The sequence below is a fragment of the Pseudoliparis swirei genome, chromosome 11, assembly GCF_029220125.1.
Source record: "Pseudoliparis swirei isolate HS2019 ecotype Mariana Trench chromosome 11, NWPU_hadal_v1, whole genome shotgun sequence".
NCBI lineage: Eukaryota > Metazoa > Chordata > Actinopteri > Perciformes > Liparidae > Pseudoliparis > Pseudoliparis swirei.
The window spans coordinates 23860174-23874281 of record NC_079398.1 but is presented as its reverse complement, the minus strand read 5'-3'; positions in this window follow the sequence as shown (position 1 = coordinate 23874281).

The following is a 14108-nucleotide window of genomic DNA, read 5'->3' as shown; positions in this document are numbered from 1 at the left end:
CATTGAAAATGCGGAAGGTTATGTTTTGATCGCCGTGTATTTATTTATTTATTTGTATGCGTGTTACTCGCATAACTCAAAAAGTATTAAACAGAATCGCATTAAATTTGGTGAGATGATTGGTTATTATCCGGGGACCATTTGATTAGATTTTGGGATCGATCGGGTCAAAGGTCAAGGTAAAGGTCATGAAAAGGTCAAAATCTTCTTTTTACCATACGCGGTCAATTTCTATCCAATTGGCATGAAACTAATGCCAACATGTTCATAATTCAATGCCCAATCTTGTGATATGCGAAGGCATGCGCTCTACCGAGTGCCCGTTCTAGTTTCATGCTGTTTTTGTCGCTCATTAAATTGAATATTATTTGGCAACCGTCGTCATTACTTTCTATCATTTTAAACAACAATGCATTTGTTATAATGTTAAGCCGATAATGCCTTTGTCTGGCAGAGCGGGTCTCACCACGTTGTCCTGGAAGCGTACAAAGCTACGTTGATGAAACGGACCGCGTCGTCACAGCGGGACTCTTTTGCTTCGACTATTTTGGAAATAAAACAAAAAATGTATTCCACTGAGTTTGATGAAGCGGTGACGCCGCGTGTCGCGCCGCCTGTTTCTCACATGATCTTGATTGACTGGGAAGTTTATGTTGCAGTAAAGTGCACGCTGTCACTCACACACACACCAATTGAAAGGTAATATTTGCCTGGCTCAATCACACACACACACACACACACACACACACAGAGACCTTACAGTGACCCAGGGTGTGTGTGTGTGATACAAGACCAAGTGATGGACACTAAAAGCCCTGCTGGGAGTCGGCGGAGCGTTCAGCCGTGTAATGCTATTAGAACAACACACATACACACACACGCACGTGCACACACACACGCACGTGCACACTCACTGTACCGACACAGGAAGACACAGTTCACACGTTTCTGACTTGACAAATGCCCCTCGCACATGTACACACACTCAGACACACACTCAGACACACACTCAGACACACACTCAGACGCCATTACTGCGGCGCTTTCACAGCAAACTGTTTGCGTCACATTACAGCACGGCACGCATTCCCCCCCCCCCCCCCCCGCTGCTCTGCCGGGCCTCTGATTTGATAAAGAGGAAGCAAATGCTGCACTCAACTCCCGGGTGATTCATTCAGATGTCCCGCCATGTGCCTCATCAGAGCGTTACGTGTTTCTATCCCCGTCGACAGATGAAACCTGCTCTCACTCCCAGTGTCACGACTTCCCCAGCTTCATCGTTCTGTTCATCCTGCTTCATGAACTCTCCTGTCCTTCCAGATCCTGTCCTCCTCACCTGATTGTCTCGTTCCCTTCACCTGGTCCTCACGCCCGTCTCACCTGCAGCCCCTCCCCTCATTAGCCCCTCCCTCTTCAGCTCCCTCACTTCCACAGGTTGTCTTGTGTGTCGTTGCCAAACTCTCCAGCGAATTCCTAAATACTAATTCTGATCTGCCCGTTGCGACCCTGTTCGCCTGTTGACCCGACTTGAGATGTTTGCCGGCCCCTTTTTGGATGTGTTGCCCTGTTTGACGGACCACCCGGTTCTGATATGCACATGCAAAGAAAAATATGTACACATTGTACGTACACAATGGCTTTCAGACAAAAACATAATAATAACAAGTAATAATAAAAATGAATATATAAATACGGGTATACATGCAAAAACCTGCATACATATTGACATATATATGCACATACTTGCATACCCAGTACATACACACACACACACATATATAATGTAAATGGAACCCCCTCCCACTGTTGGCGACACCCACCCCCCACCCCCCTAATACATCTCCAGCTATTATAAAAGGGAATGTATTATATTAGGTTACAATTATATTACAATTATAAATATTGTTGAATGTTGCTTAAAGCCGTGGACCAGGATAAGGTTTTTTGACGGTTTTGACCCGAACTGAATCCCTAAGTAAAGATCCTCCTCAGTGAAGAAGCCGCCTGCAGTCGCTCCGCGCGGCTCGGAGGCTGTCGCTCATGCACACACACGCTTTCATGTTTGTTTGTCTGCGCGCCTAGACTGTATATTTCGAGGCTCTTCAAAATAGCCTCCTCCCCCCCCCGCCCCCCTTCTGCTCCCCAACGCTATTAAAAATGGATGAGAACTTCATTTCGTACGAACCATTTCACTCCGCCAGCCAACCGTGGCGTTCGTTCCAATGAATGAGATGAGCCGCGAGGATGTGTGCGCGGCCTGTGAGTGAGTGTGTGTGTGTGTGTGAGTGAGTGGGTGGTGGAGTGTGTGTGTGGTGAGTGAGAGTGAGGAGGTGAGTGGAGTGAGTGGGTGGAGGTGAGTGTGAGTGAGTGAGTGTGTGGTGTGTGTGTGGAGTGAGTGAGTGTGTGTGTGTGAGGAGGTGAGGAGGAGGAGTGTGTGTGTGTGAGTGAGTGGAGGAGGAGGTGAGTGTGTGTGTGTGTGTGTGAGTGAGTGGAGTGAGGAGTGAGGTGTGTGTGGTGGAGTGAGTGTGTGTGGAGTGTGTGTGTGGAGGTGTGGTGGTGAGTGAGTGTGTGTGTGTGAGTGTGAGGAGGTGAGTGAGTGAGGTGTGAGGAGTGAGTGTGGTGAGTGAGGTGTGTGTGTGGTGAGTGAGTGTGAGTGGTGAGTGAGTGTGTGTGTGTGAGTGAGTGAGGAGGTGAGTGTGTGTGTGTGTGAGTGAGTGTGGTGAGTGAGTGAGTGTGTGTGTGTGTGTGTGTGTGTGAGTGGAGTGAGTGGTGGTGGTGTGTGTGTGTGTGTGAGTGGTGTGGTGGTGAGTGTGTGTGTGTGAGTGTGAGTGAGTGTGTGTGTGTGTGTGTGGTGTGTGAGTGAGTGTGTGTGTGTGTGAGTGAGTGTGAGGAGTGAGTGAGTGTGTGTGTGTGAGTGAGTGTGGTGGGGAGTGTGTGTGTGTGTGTGAGTGGTGAGTGAGGTGTGTGTGTGGAGAGGTGGTGAGTGAGTGAGTGTGTGTGTGTGTGTGTGTGTGTGTGTGTGAGTGAGTGTGAGGTGAGAGTGTGATGAGTGAGTATGGTGGTGGTGATGTGTGTGTGTGTGAGTGAGTGAGTGAGGAGTGTGTGTGAGTGGGAGGAGTGAGTGTGTGTGTGTGTGTGTGTGGTGAAGTGTGAGTGAGTGAGTGTGTGTGTGAGGAGTGTGAGTGAGTGAGTGAGTGTGTGTGTGTGTGTGTAATGAGTGTGGTGGTGGAGTGTGTGTGAGTGAGTGGTGGTGTGTGGTAGTGTGTGTGTGTGTGTGGTGAGTGGGTGAGGTGTGTGTGTGATAGTGAGTGGTGTGTGGTGGAGTGAGTGTGAGTGAGTGGTGTGTGTGAGTGAGTGAGTGGTGAGTGTGAGTGTGTGTGTGTGTGTGAGGAGTGAGTGTGTGAGTGAGTGAGTGAGTGTGTGTGGTGAGTGAGTGTGTGAGAGCCAGTGTGTGTGTGAGTGAGTGAGTGTGTGTGGAGGTGAGTGAGTGTGTGTGTGTGTGTGAGGAGTGATGTGAGTGTGTGAGGTGTGTGTGAGTGAGTGGGAGTGGTGTGTGTGTGTGTGTGTGTGTGAGTGTGTGAGTGAGGTGAGTGGAGTGTGTGTGTGAGAGAGAGGTGTGTGGTGAGTGAGGTGTGTGTGGTGGAGTGAGTGAGAGCGTGAGGCGGTGAGTGTGTGTGTGTGTGGTGAGTGAGAGACATTCGCACCCTCTGCCCCTCCTCTCTGGCCTCCTCTGTCCTATCTGCTCTCCCCTCAACTGACTGCTTCTCACTCATGCATCCTAACTCTGCTGCAGACACTCTCCTCTCTTCCCTGTCTTCATCTCTTGATTCTCTTTGTCCTTTTAAGACACGACCGGTTCGGAAATCCTCTCCGGCTCCGTGGTTGTCGGACTCGGTGCGCCGAGAGCCACCCTGCAGCGACGGAAAGAAAATGGCGCCAAATCGAATCAAGCGGAAGACTGCTCTTCATCAATCTCTCCTCTCCTCCTTCTCTTCCTCTATCTCTGCAGCCAAAAGCTCGTTCTACCTGACCAAAATTCAGTCTTCCTTCTCTAACCACAAAACACTCTTCTCTATCTTTTCCAACCTCCTTGCTCCCCCCTGTCTTCCTCTTCCTTCACCCCCTTTGCCGAGCCACTTTGTCGACTACTTTACAAACAAGATAGACGACATACGCTCCTCCTTTACAAATCCATCTTCTATCACCTCACCAACACTAACTTCTTCATCCCCCTCTCTTTCCTCTTTCACCCCCTTGTCTCCCAATCAAGTTCTTAGCTTGGTGACCTCCGCCCGACCGACCACCTGCGCCCTTGACCCCGTCCCGTCTCCCATTCTCCAGGCTATTGCTCCTGATCTTCTGACCTTCCTCACCCATCTTATTAACAGCTCCCTCAACTGGCTGTCTCGCTAACTCTCTGAAGGAGGCGAGAGTCAACCCTCTCCTGAAGAAACCCACGCTCGACCCGTCTGAAGTCAGCAACTACAGACCGGTCTCTCTTCTACCTTTTCTCTCCAAAAGTCTGGAGCGAGCTATCTTGAGCCAAGTGTCCTCCTATCTCCACAGTAACAACCTTCTTGACCCTCACCAGTCTGGATTCAAGGCCGGCCACTCGACAGAGACTGCCCTCCTGGCTGTCTCTGAGCAGCTTCACACTGCTAGAGCAGCCTCTCTCCTCTGTCCTTATCCTTCTCGACCTTTCTGCAGCATTTGACACCGTGAACCACCAGATCCTGATCTCTTCTCTTCAGGCCCTGGGGATCTCAGGCACTGCACTCGCTTTATTCTCTTCCTACCTTATCGACCACACCTACCGGGTAACGTGGAGAAGATCTGTGTCTGATCCTCTTCCTCTCACTACTGGGGTCCCTCAAGGCTCTGTCCTGGGTCCCTCCTCTCTCTCTGTACAATAAATTCTCTCGGCTCTGTCATTCGTTCGCATGGCTCCTACCATAGCTATGCTGATGACACCCAACTGATCTTCTCGCTTCCACCGTCCGAAACACAGGTGGCGGCACGAATCTCTGCCTGTCTGACTGACATCTCTCAGTGGATGTCTGCTCACCACCTGAAGATCAACCCTGACAAGACTGAGCTACTATTCCTTCCAGGAAAGGCTCCCCACCCACGACCTGACTATCACCTTCAACAGCTCTGTGTTGGCCCCTACCTGACTGCCAGGAACCTCGGGTGACACTCGACAGGCAACTCTCCCTGACGGCCAACATCGCTGCGACGACGCGTTCCTGTAGGTCCATGCTGCACAACATCAGGAGAATACGTCCTCTTCTTACTCAGAAGGCGGCGCAGGTTCTGATCCAGGCTCTGGTCATTTCACGCCTTGACTACTGCAACTCCCTCCTGGCTGGTCTACCTGCTAAGGCCATCCGACCCCTGCAGCTCATCCAGAATGCAGCAGCTCGACTGGTCTTCAGCCTCCCGAAATTCACCCACACCACTCCGCTCCTCCGCCTCTCCACTGGTTACCGGTGGCTGCTCGCATCCGCTTCAAAACACTGGTCCTGGCGTGCCGTGCTCTAGACGGATCGGGCCTCGTCTACATCCGGGATACGGTCACACCGCACACCCGACACGTTCGCTCCGCCGCAACAGCCAATCGACTTGTGACTCCTGCACCTCGTGCTAATCACTCGAAATCCAGACTGTTTGCTGTCCTGGCTCAGTGGTGGAACGAGCTCCCCACTGACATCAGGACAGCAGAAAGTCTCTACATCTTCCGTCGGAGACTGAAAACACACCTTTTCCGACTATATCTGGATTAAAACACAGATTAGCACTTCAGTGGCTCTTAAATAGCTCTTACTTATGGTACTTTTGTAGTTCGACTATGTTGAGGAAATGTTACTTCCTGTATTCTTGTTGTTCTTAGTTTGTACTCTAGGTTGAAATGCACTTATTGTAAGTCGCTTTGGATAAAAGCGTCTGCTAAATGACATGTAATGTAATGTAATGTAAATGGAACCCCCTCCCACTGTTGGCGACACCCACCCCCCACCCCCCTAATACATCTCCAGCTATTATAAAAGGGAATGTATTATATTATGTTACAATTATATTACAATTATAAATGAGTGAGTGTGTGAGTGTGTGTGAGTGTGTGAGTGTGTGTGAGGTGTGTGTGTGTGTGTGTGTGTGTGGACTGAGTGAGTGAGGTGTGAGTGAGTGGTGTGTGGTGTGTGAGTGAGTGAGTGTGTGAGAGTGTGTGTGAGTGAGTGAGGAGTGTGTGGTGGTGTGAGGAGTGAGTGGTGTGAGTGTGTGTGGAGGAGTGTGTGAGGTGTGTGTGTGTGTGAGTGAGTGAGTGTGTGAGTGAGTGTGTGAGGAGTGTGTGAGTGTGTGGTGTGTGGAGTGAGTGGTGTGTGTGTGAGTGAGTGAGTGAGTGTGTGTGTGAGTGTGTGTGAATGTATGTGTGAGTGAGTGGGTGAGTGTGTGTGTGAGTGTGGTGAGTGAGTGGAGTGAGTGTGTGTGTGAGTGAGAGTGAGTGAGTGAGTGTGTGTGTGGTGGAGTGAGTGAGTGTGTGTGTGTGTGTGTGTGGAGTGAGTGAGTGTGTGTGTGTGTGTGTGTGAGGAGTGAGTGTGTGAGTATATGAGTGTGTGTGTGTGTGTGTGTGAGTGTGAGTGAGTGTGGAGTGTGTGTGAGAGAGGTGTGTGAGTGTGTGAGTGAGTGTGTGTGTGTGGAGGTGTGTGAGTGAGTGAGTGAGTGTGTGTGTGTGTGGAGGTGTGTGAGTGAGTGTGAGTGTGTGTGAGTGAGTGTGTGTGTGTGTGAGAGTGAGGTGTGTGTGTGTGTGTGTGAGTGTGAGTGTGTGTGTGTGTGTAGAGAGAGTGTGTGTGAGTGTGTGTGTGAGTGGTGTGTGTGAGTGTGTGAGTGTGTGTGTGTGAGGAGTGAGTGTGGAGTGTGTGTGAGTGAGTGAGTGTGTGTGGTGTGTGTGAGTGAGGAGTGAGTGTGTGAGTGAGGAGTGTGTGTGTGGAGGAGTGAGGTGTGTGAGTGTGTGTGAGTGAGGTGTGAGGAGTGTGTGTGTGTGTGAGTGTGTGTGAGTGAGTGAGTGAGTGAGTGTGTGTGTGAGTGAGGAGTGTGAGTGGAGTGAGTGAGTGGTGTGTGTGAGTGAGTGGAGTGAGGAGTGAGTGTGTGAGGAGTGAGTGAGTGTGTGTGGAGTGAGTGGAGTGAGTGTGTGTGAGAGTGAGTGAGTGAGTGTGAGTGAGTGTGTGAGTGAGTGAGTGTGTGAGTGAGTGAGTGTGTGTGTGTGTGTGTGTGTGAGAGAGAGTGAGTGTGAGTGAGTGAGGAGTGTGTGTGTGGAGTGGTGTGTGTGTGTGAGGAGTGAGTGAGTGAGTGAGTGAGTGAGTGAGTGTGTGTGTGTGAGGAGGAGTGAGGAGTGAGTGTGAGGAGGAGTGAGTGAGTGTGTGTGTGTGTGTGTGTGTGTGTGAGTGAGTGAGTGAGTGTGTGTGTGTGTGTGAGTGAGTGAGTGAGTGTGTGTGTGTGTGTGTGTGTGTGTGTGTGTGTGTGTGTGTGTGTGTGTGTGTGTGTTTCCTCCTGAGCCGGTGGGGGTGGTGAGGAGTGGATGTGGGACTCCGCTGGGTGAACCCAGCGTTCTCTCAGGTCAGGCAGAGTTCAGCACCACAGAAGCTGGAAAGCAGCAGACAGAAGCTCAGCTCAGGTAGACGGGCCACGGAGACGAGGAAGAGACGAGAGCTGGGGGGCAATTAAATCCATGGGAAAGCTGATCCTCTGGAAATTGAAGCACGAAGAGGAGCGCTCCCTTCAGGAGCGGGAAAACAAAGTGGAATCTTGTTCTTTGCCAGCATGACATGAAGTTCTCTTCGCCGTGGGAAGCGACGGGAAGAAGTGAGACGCGGCCGTCGCCTCGATGAGAAACGGCGGAGCGCAGGTCGATGTTTTCTCATTCTTCGTTTCCTTTCGGGGGAATCGAGAACAGACAAACTGCTGACGGTGGCACTTTTTTGTGATGTTGTCGGTGAAGTGACATTTTAAAAATCTGCTCGTCTGAAAGTTGGGTATTTAGGGCCAAGAATACATTTAACATTTACTGGAGTACTTTATTTTAGTCGAAAACAAAAAGTACCATAAGTAAGGCTATCTATGCCACTGAAGTGCTAATCTGTGTTTTAATCCTAGTCGGAAAAAGGTATTTAGTCTCCGACGGAAAGAAGTGAGACTTTCTGCTGTCCTGATGTTTCCACCAGAGAGCAACAGACAACAAGCTGGATTGATTAGATTGAGGTGCAGCAGGCACAGGGTCGATTGGCTTGTGTTGCGAACGGAACGGGGCGCGGGTGGTGTACCACCATATGATGTAGACGGGGGGTCGATCCGTCTAGAGCACGGTACGCCGTGACCAGTGTTGTTTTGGATTGCGAGCGCCACCGGTAACCAGTGGTGAGGGAGAGGGGCGGGTGGTGTGGTGGGACCCCGGGAGGTTGAAGACCCAGTCGAGCTGCTGATTCTGGGATGAGTGCAGGGGTCGATGGCCTTAGCAGTAGACCAGCCAGGAGTTGCAGTCCAAGAATAAATTTAACATTTACTGGAGTACTTTATTTGGGTTTATTCATTTCATGATACTTTACACTTCCCACTTGTTACACCACTTTTGGTTCTTTGCCTTGAAACAACCCCAAATCCACCACACCCACCGTAAGTTATGCAAATAGATCTGCCTTTCAACTCCACATTTTATATTAATACATGAATATATAATTGTCAAAATATAAAAAAATTCAGTTACTATATAACAAGTCAAAGTGCTTTGTTAAGTTACTTTGGAAAGCTGCTGCCAATTAAAGTTCACAAAAAGAAATATTTTTCTAAACATGTCAAACTTTTGTTTTCCAACATCGTATTGGAGTTGCTTCATCACTATTCCAAATTAGTTTTGTAGAAATGCTTCTCCGTCTCATTTAAAATGCAGCGGCCAGAAATCTCATGTGTACGCTCAAGGCTGAAAGGCAAACAACTCCTTTCCTCCAATTTCTTCATATGATGACTTCCTTGACTTCCTGTGTGTCTGCCTCTGTGGTTCTGACTTCCTGTGTGTCTGCGTCTGTGGTTCTGACTTCCTGTGTGTCTGTGGTTCATGTGTATGGGGTGGACGTGAGACTCTTCATTGTCATTAGAAGTTATTCTATCACTCATATTATTGATTTGTTGATTCATCTTCATTTATTTTATTTCTTTATTTTTTCCCTTGCCTGGAAACCAATTCAATTCCATGTCCATGCATACGCTCATACATATACGTCTGCCATCATCAAAGTATTTAGTTTTTTTTAATGCAAAATTAAATGATATATTTTTTAAAAAGCTCACACGCACACACATACACGCACACGTGCATTTTTCTTTTGTTATTTTTCCTTCTTTCTTTATTTCTTTTTACTTTTTCTCAATACTCTGACTTTATGATGTTGTGTCCACTGTTTCGTCGTCCTCTAGGTGTTATGTCTACGTATTGTCTTTTGTCTTAACATAAATAAATAAATAAATGTAAAAAAATAAATAAATAATAATAAAAGAAAGTACTAATAAAATAAATAAAATAAATGAAATAAATAAAATAAATAAAATAAATAAAATAAATAAAATAAATAAAATAAATAAAATAAATAAAATAAATAAATATAAGTTATTCTATTGTTTCCACTGATGGTTTTGATATCATGTTTATTTTTTCTTTAATTAACCGCAAATTCTGAATACACCACTCCTACATAACAGAAGTATAACATTGTTTTTCTTATGACCAACAGTCCCAATGATCTGTGACTATTATTGATTACATATTATTATATATGAAACATGAAATATCAAGTTTTCCTTGCTATCTAGCTCTAACACCATAAGCCTGAGTATTCTTCACACTGACAGCAGCCAATATGAGCTGTTTGTGCCGTTGAAGTACACAGGCATGCCTTTTCTACTGAAACGGACTTATGGCGCATTGATTGCTGCTGTGCTTTGTATATTAAAGTGACCAGCGACCGTGAATCTATGAAGGCGGGGGAAGGACTGAGGGACTGAAAGGCTCGCTATTGATTGCAATCTTACAATAACACTAGATGGAAAAACATTTTCATCTCAGAGGCATGACACGGGCAAAATCATAGTTATTTTTCCATTTAGAAAACCACTAAAATACACATTGAGTTGTTTATTTTACCCTTTTCCTTTCTTACTACAGGCTGTTTACTCAAAGTTGTTCTCCTTCTCTCAGACAGAATCTCTCATGCATTTTAAAGCACTTACCAAACGTTCCAGTTTCACTCCTATCTGTCTTCTGAATGCTTTGACAGAAATATGTGTTCATACATCATCAATAGACAGATTTGTTGTTGTTGTTGTTCTTCTTGTCTTATATGGTTGTTGACCGTGATGCAAAGATATATACCGAATCCACTTCTGTAAAATCCTTAAGACTCTAAGATTTCTACAAAATGAAACAAGAATTTTGAACTTGGCTTTATCCAATATTTAAATGTATGCAAATTAGCACATATTAGATAAGATAACGTACAAATATAACGTTCATAAGATGCAATGACATCTATTAGTTATTAGTTTCTCCCCTTGAATCTGTTTGTTTCTATTTCGTGATCAGTTTTAAATCCATGCACATCGAGGCAATCTGTCGACTTCCATTTGCTATAAGTACCGGCACTTTATTTTATTTTATACGAGAGGAGGCCATCTCCTTGACTATTTTTTGTGTTCCGCTGTGACAGTAAGGTTTCCTTAATGTCAGTCACCGCGACTTAATGAGTATAACTAAGACTCTGGAGATGGACAAATATAGAGAACAGAGCCGCCAGAAGGATATAGCGTGATGAATAGAGGGCATGGAGAAAAATGAAATATGCATCAGGGCTCGCATACAATTTTAATCCCGACTGTTGACTGGAGATTGACCCCCTTGTGACCCGACACTTGCGGGAGTGAAAATATCCACCGAGGGAGGAGCGGGGGTGGCGGTGGGAGCAGGAGCAGGGTGAAGAAATTGTGAAGAAGAATGGATAATGACTGGCTGGCTGGAGGTGGAGGCGGGTAATTGTATCTGTCTGAGTGCCTGAGTGTCTCAGCTTTCCCCCGACGACATAAGAAGCGGGGGAAATGTGCGAGAGAAGAATTCTTTCTGAAATAATATTGTTGTGCTTTTCAGCTTTCCTTGAAAAAATGCACCTGAACAACATCTAACTTCAGAAATGTGTAAATAGTGTGCACTCGGGGGGCTTGGTTAAAGTTCACGGAGGAAACTTCATCGTAATTGTTCTCGAAGAAAAGTTCAAAAGGAACGCAAACAATTCTCTTCCAAAATTTGAGAACGGCACCAAGACTTTAATCTGTTGGCTTGTAACAAACACGTTGTAATACACACACACACACACACACACACACATCAGCTTTATGTCTGTGTGTGTGTGCTAAACATTTGACCGTATCCTTTAAAAAATGTGCCTGGCTTTAGGGAAAACAAGATGTTCCATGTCAATGCATATGCTCATACGTATACATCTGCCATCATCAAAGTATATATTTTTTTTAATAAAAAATGTAATGATATATTTTTTTTAAAGCTCACACGCACACACGCACACATGCATTTTTCTTTCGTTATTTTTCTTTCTTTCTTTATTTCTTTTTACTTTTTCTCAATACTCTGACTTTATGATGTTGTGTCCACTGTTTCGTCGTCCTCTAGGTGTTATGTCTACGTATTGTCTTTTGTCTTAACATAAATACAATTTTTTTTTACAATTAAAAAATAAATAAATAATAATAGTAATAAAAGAAAGTACTAATAAATAAATAAATAAATAAAAGAAATAAAAGAAATAAATAAAATAAATATAAGTTATTCTATTGTTTCCACTGATGGTTTTGATATCATGTGTTTCTTTTTTCTTTAATTAACCGCAAATTCTGAATACACCACTCCTACAAAACATAAGTACAACATTGTTTTTCTTTCTGACCAACAGTCCCAATGATCTGTTACTATTATTGATTACATATTATTATATATGAAACATGAAATATCAAGTTTGCCTTGCTATCTAGCTCTAACACCCATAAGCCTGAGTATACTTCACACTGACAGCAGCCAATATTAGCTGTTTGTGCCGTTGAAGTACAATTTGTATGCTGTGTATGCTAAACATTTGACCGTATCCTAAAAAAATTTGCCTGGCAAGATGTTCATATTTGCAGACACTGATTAAACTGCACAGTTAACTCATGTTAATTATGTTTTTAGTTTGTATTTGTTTTTATGCAGGAAGTTGTTGCTGATGCTTGCACTAGTGTCCCTGTTCCCCTTGATGCTCCTTATTGCGGTTTATCAGGTTGTTTGTGTTCCTGTAAATATATGTGAGAGTTCGGAGGCATAAAAATCAGTGTGCACGCATTACACATATTTATACCGGTGGTTCCCAACCTCGAGTGTGGGACGTTTCCCCAAAAGTCCCATTAAATGAGCTCTAGTGGCGCTTCACTAACACCACCCGTCCTCTTCCAAATGGGTCCTCTAATGGAGTTAAACTGCATGCTATTTAAAATTACCATAAAAGTAGAAATTGTCACAATAGTTTGTTCATACGATTGAATTGTAAATGTGCAAGTGTGCATACCACATCGGACCTCTCGGCTATCTACGAGCGGTCTGTTTTTATTAACTGTATCAAACGTGTATCCGTTAGTTTTAACAACAATTTCAACTATTTAGTGAAACTGAATTAAATGTGAGCTCCTCACTGACATCAGGACAGCAGGAAGTCTCTACATCTTCACCCGGAGACTAAAAACACATCTTTAGACTATATCTGGATTAAAACACAGATTAGTACTTCAATGGCTCTTAAATGGCTCTTATTTATTACTTATGGTACTTTTGTAGTTCGAGTATCTTGAAGAAATGTTACTTCCTGTATTCTTGTTGTTCTGAGTTTGTACTCTTGGTTGATGAATTTATTGTAAGTCGCTTTGTATAAAAGCGTCTTTTAAATGACGTGATGGAATGTATTGTAATGTATTGTTACTTTCCCCTATATTCCAGCTGTTAATTCAATACTTTTACATATCTCTCTCTATATTCACGACTTTCTCGCTCAACGTTTCATGAATGCATTCGTTACTTTTCGTTAACTGCTTCATCTTTTTGTTTTCAGTTGCTGTGTTTCTGGTTATTTTCAAGTCATGATGTCCCCTCTGGGTCCCTCTCTGTCCTCTGTAACTCACGGCCGTCTCTCAGTCGGCATCGGGTCAGGAGGTCAGGAGGTCAGCACGTCCAACTCGGAGTAAGTATTCAAGCTTTTCTCGTACGCCGCTCACAGCTCTACTACGTCAACGTTGACTCATTTCTCATCTTACGTGCCTCTTCTGTCATTATTTGAACCCAAACTCGATCTTTTTTCAGCTTTTCCACGAACTACAGATCTGCACCCTGGTTTAAACCCCCATCTGTATGTTGTTGTTCATAAAGGTCTCCGGTATGTGCGTCGCTGTGCGTGCCTACTGGCGGTTTTAACCGCTCCCTCGACCTCTAGCGCATCGGCCCGTGGCCTCATTAATAACCCCTGTGTTTGCTGAATGGGGCTCTGGCGATCTATTGCAGTGTTGTTTTTGTTTGGCCCTGGTCACAGTGATTCCTGGGAGATGGCGGTATCATAAATCTACAGCTTATTCATGGAGCTAACATGACCTTTACAGCAACACCGAGAACAGAGCGCGAGTGGGCAGAGGGAGATGGAAACCAAGGTAGAATAGTAGAAAAGGCCAGGGAAAAGAGACGAGAAAACGAGCGCGAGGGGGAGGTCAGCGGGTTTAAAGGTAGAGCCGAGGGGATGAGAACGATAAGGAGGGAGAAGGAGAGATGGAGGAGGAGAGGGAGGGGGCGGGAGAGGAAAGGCGACGCCGAACAATGGAGGATAAGAGGCGGCTGGAGATGGAAGTGATTGAAGAAAAGCTGCAATTACTGATGTACGGTTGTGTGATTTACTGACGGCTGGAAAGAAATAACGTTATGTTGCCAGAATGAAGTTGATTTCAGATTTATTTTGTTCTAAAATGTGATAACTTCCTCCTTTTGT